Here is a 5,480-nt window from a genome sequence, read left to right on the forward strand (position 1 = left end):
GGTATTGCATTCACATTTGGTGGGTTTATTTTGAGATTAGACATTATGCCATGTTACCTGTCTCTGTTGTGAAAGTTAAATTCATAGGCCAGGGCTCATAGCCACAGCTAACTCCGCTTTGTTGTGCTTGCTGTATGGACCACGGTATCACTGTCTGTGGCTATATTTACTGTGATGTAATATACTGATTTCTGTGGTGGCATTCATGAAATTATGCAACAAATTCTGCAACATTTTAAAATAAAAAATATTTAGTGCCTTCTATAGTACACAATTACCAAAACGTATCAAAAGTAATATTTAATTTACATAACCATGATAATGATAGGCTAGCCAGCAGCAATACTACAGATAAAGTCTGTTATTGTCATTCATTATCGTTCGGTAAGACAACTATCTTTGATGTGAACAGAGGGCATTTGCTAATCAGCTGCAACTGAGGGAGACATTTCTGTTTGAGACACAAACAATGTTTATTCTGTATCTTACCTTATTTCCTACTGAACTTTTAGCTGTTTTTGATTGCATAGTGTCTGTCAATGTTGTCTGCCTCTGTACATGCTTCTGACTTCTCTTGCTATGCTTAGTTGATATCAAATGTGAGTCCACATATATTTTAGCTTGTGTTCCAGTATAATTATTTGTACAGTCTTTGGTACTTTATTCAGAGGCAGATTTTGTATTGGTGGGTGACACTACAATGTTGCAGAAGTCAGTGAGTATATTCCTTATGCTACACTACAGCAAAATATTATTTGATCATCATTTTCTGTTCAATTTTTGTGGTGAGCATGCAGGTCTATGCAGTCAGCTCATCATTTAGTTTCCATATCCTGACTTTGCCGTGATCACTGAATTGGGGAACGCTGGAGGTACTTCTTAATTTTAATATTACAACACTCTTAATGTCACATACTAACACACCTGCAATGCACTATTTATTTCAATGTTAAACATTCAGTGTTAGTGTCACCGAGAAACATGTTTATTATCATTGCATTTGATGGGGGAAAACAGGACTTTAGGGAACATTTTTTTTCGAAAACAGTCCACTGGTCACTTCTCATGGGCATACATTCTTCTATGCATAGATCCTCTTTGTCTTTATCCAATCACAGCTGCCTCTGCAGCCTTGGATCTCTCTGCCTTGCTTGAGTGATGTATTGCTGAAGGGACTATTATTCATTAATTGAAAAAATAAATCTTCTCTCCCAGAGAGTTCAGTAATCAAAGCCATCTAGCCAATATAAAGGGCCAAGCACCTCATCACTGAAAATTCACTCCCAAACCTCCAGACAAATATTCATATACCATTACACATGCTGTTACACACATGCTGATAGCTGTTTAAAATAAAAATAAAAAATTAAAAACTGTCATACAGTATATAGGGTATATTAGGGTAATGGCTGTCATATGGAACAGAACCAGCCCCCTTGTTGTAAAAAACAGGGGCATGTGGGAGGGTATTTACTTATTCCCTAGAAATGAATGGCAGCTAGCTACGCAGCTAGTAAATGAGTCATTTGTGTCACATTGTGTTCTTCTCCACAGGGGCGGCCCCGTGGCATAGGCGACATAGGCAGTTGCCCAGGGCGCAAAATGTCCGGGGGGCGGCCGGAAGTGCGTCCTCTCATGGCAACAACAGAGTAGTGTCGCTTTTCTTTTCTGGTGCAGCGGAATATGCCACAAACATAATTTTATTAATCATTAATAAATTATTTGTGTACTGTACTAATACAGTAACAACATTATCAACAAAAAAAAAAGCCTTTTACTTAAAATAGTAAACATACTGCGCCCCCTGAACTGTCAGTCACAAGTTGACAACATGAAGGAATAAACACTGCCTGCTATCATGACGTGATACATGTAACCAGTGCAATGATAGCACGCATGATATTACGCACTATCCTCCAAGACTAGCGTCTAGGTCTGCCTTTGAGTTGCAGTTGCAAAATGAGTCAAAAAAAGGAGAAAATTATCAGGCGCACAAGGCAGAAAGCAACGCAAAGAATAGGAGCAGAAGAAAGAACAATGTAGAAGTAAGAATCACCACGATTGTGCGCATCATTAATGTTTAGTTATTTTCAATGAGCTTTTCTTCTAAAGATTAACTAGCCAGCTAGCTAGTTAGTCGGCTAATGTCAGCAGAAGACCTGTTATCAGCTGATTGATAGAATTTGCGTCTGGTAGGAGCCAGCCAGTTTAATTCCATAATAGGCCTACTGCTTACATTGGTTTTTATGTCTTTTTAATTTTGTCTGCCTGTGTGTGTGTGCACAGTGCATGAGTTCTTGGGAATGAGTGGTAGGCTATTTGACACATGTAGAGTACTTGAAATATAGAATGTATTGCATTTCCTCATGTATTACATATCCATATATGCCAAGCCTATTGTTCATATTGGATTAAAAATGCAGACACCAAATGCATTATGATGTGTAAGGTATCATCTACACATTCAGTATATATGTTACTTTAGATACATATTTCATAATTTAAAATTCTTTAACCCTTTGTTTTATTAACTAGTGAGTGTAACCTATTGAGTGAGTGTTTGTGTGTGTGGGTGTGTGCCAGTGCATGTATTAATTTGTGTTAAGGGCTCATGTCTAGTGTCTTCCATATTCTAACATATTCTCTAATGAAGTATTTATAAGGGACTCCAGGCTCTCCATCCACCTCATCTCAACCAGCCCCCAGTGACTACGGTGACCCAACCTCTCCATCCACCTCATCTCAACCAGCTCCCAGTGACTACGGTGACCCAACCTCTCCATCCACCTCATCTCAACCAGCTCCCAGTGAACAAGGTGAGCCAACCTCTCCATCTACCTCTTCTCTACTCTTCTATTCTGAAAAGACCTCAAGCTCTCTGTCTACTTCTACTTTGACTACTGCTGAAGAGGCCGCTAGCTGCTCATCTACCTCCACAGAGCCACCAATTGCTGCTAGGAAGACCACAGGTTCTTCCTCTTCCACTTGTGAATCTATGTCTGTTGCTGGCGAGTCTGTCAAACGACCACCTCTGGATCCTGCAGACTGCCCTGCCCTCTCTGATAAAGTGAGGACTGAATTAGCCACCCTCAGGTTGAGAGGGATTATATTTTCCCTAAAAGAGAGTTGCCATCATCATTAATTTTATTCAAAATTAGTCAATGGTGAGAAGATAATTAGAAGCTGGCTTATCTACTCCAGGAAAAAAACAGTCTGTTTTGCTTTAGCTGTAAATTGTTTTCACAGAAGGACTTTAAGCTGTTTTGTGAAGGAAGAATGCCACTCAGGTTTTGAAATTACATGAAAATAGCCCAGAACATCACCAAGCTATGAAGATATGGAAAGAATTGGAGGTTTGCCTTGAAAGTAGTCAAACAAAAGACAGCCAGGCAATGGCACTCATTGAGACAGAGAGGAAGAGGTGGCGTGCAGTATTGAAAAGAACAGTGGTGATAATCCAGTCCCTTGCCGAGAGAAATATGGCCCTGAGAGGATCCACAGACTCACTCTACAACCCCAACAATGGCAACTTCTTGAAAGAAGAGGAGCTAATGGTCAAATTTGATCCTGTGTCAAAATAACATATAGAGAGGGTTGAGAGTGGAGCAGGGAACATGTCAACCTACCAAGGAAAAACCATACAAAATGAACTGGTAAGTGCCATTAGTGGGAAGATCGTGGAGGCAATGGTAGGTGAGATAAAACTCTGCAAATACTTTTTGATAATACTGGATTCCAACGCGGACATAAGCCACACAGAGCAGCTCTCAGCTGTCATCAGGACTGTGTTTGTAGCAAGCCACAGGTGAAGGAGCACTTTATGGGCTTTCTTGAATCTGAAGCTTCAACAGGAGAAGAGCCATGAAGGACCATGTCAAAATCTCACTGAAGTCATGGTCAGAGACTTGGTGGGAGAGCCGTGTAAACAGTGTGGAGGCAGTAAGGTACCAGGCCCCACAAGTGAGAGCGGCTCTGCTGGAGGTCAAAGAAAAAGCAACAGATCCTGCCATAAGAAATGAGGCTCAGTCTTTGGCAGAGGAAATTGGATCCTTTCGTTTCTCCATCTGCTCGGGTGTCTGGTGTAACATTCTCAACAGCACTAAAAAAGTTAGCAAGCTGATGCAGTCTGTTTCTATGCAACTGGATGTGGTGGTGGACCTGCTTGGAAAAACAAAAACTTTCCTGGCTCACTACAGAGACCCTGGCTTTGCTTCAGCTCACGTTTTAGCAAGAGAGTTGTGTGAGGGAATGAATGTGGATGTTGTCCTGAAAGAGAAGAGACTATGGTCCACACGTAGACAGTCCTCATAGGAATGTCCAGACGAGCCCAGTAGCGATGCACTTAGGAGGATGGAGACTACATTTTTTAATGTAGTGGTGGATGTGGCCATAATATCACTGGAGGAGAGGCTCAAGACCTTGGGCGAGGTGAATGAGATGTTTACTGTGCTTGTGAACTTCTCTAATATGATGAATGTAGAACTGATGCAGCGGTGTGAAGCACTGAGCAGCACTTTAAGTTATAGTGGACAGTCAGACATAGATTGAAAACAACTCGCCCAGGAAATGAGAAGTTTCCCAGACCTACCATCAACCAACATGACCACCATGGAGATTCTTGACTTTTTGCACTAGAAGCGACTGCAGGAGATCTACCCAAACATGTGGGTGGCACTCAATATAGCCGTGACTATCCCTGTGACTGTGGCTGCAGAGAGGAGTTTTTCAAAGCTCAAGCTGATTAAGACATACTTGAGGTCTACCATGTCCCAAGAGCGTCTCAGTGATCAGCATCAACCATGATGTGTCAGAAAATCTCATTTGATGCTGTCATTGATGACTGCCACAAAGAAGTCAAGTCATGTTAAGATTTGTAAAGGAAGTCTACCATTGCACTTTTTTGCCTATTTGCATTTTGATGTATTCTTGTTAACAGTTCTCAAAAGTTTCTTGAAGTATTTATTATTATTTATAATTAATATGTTATTTATTAATATTATATATATTGTACTTTACTTTTACTGTACTTATTGATATTGTTTTACAATGTTTAATTTCTTGCATTAAAGTGTTCAGTTAGAAAATTAAGTGGCTTTTTACTGTTTAGGGTTGGGCATATAAAATCTCGCCTAGGGCTCCAACACTGTCAGGGCCGGCCCTGCTTCTCCATGTTTCTTTTCTTAAGCCAGAGTGCCTGGGAAGCTGATTGACAGTTATGTTGAAAGATAAAACATTGTTTGGTGTGACCATAATGAAATCATTTATAGTAGTCTTTACTTTTACAGTTATTGTTCTCAAGTATGACTGGGAGTTTGTTCTGAAGCAAAGGTCATGTACTCAAAAATGACTGTTAATTCCCATGATAAATTATTGCAGCACAAAATCAAAATGTACCTGTACCTGATGAACCATGAGCTCCAGACAGCCAGTTCCTCAAACTTATTTGTGGCAAATCTGGTTGACAGGGTACAAATACTGCA

This window comes from Megalops cyprinoides, chromosome 2 (assembly GCF_013368585.1).
Source record: "Megalops cyprinoides isolate fMegCyp1 chromosome 2, fMegCyp1.pri, whole genome shotgun sequence".
Classification (NCBI taxonomy): Eukaryota; Metazoa; Chordata; class Actinopteri; order Elopiformes; family Megalopidae; genus Megalops; species Megalops cyprinoides.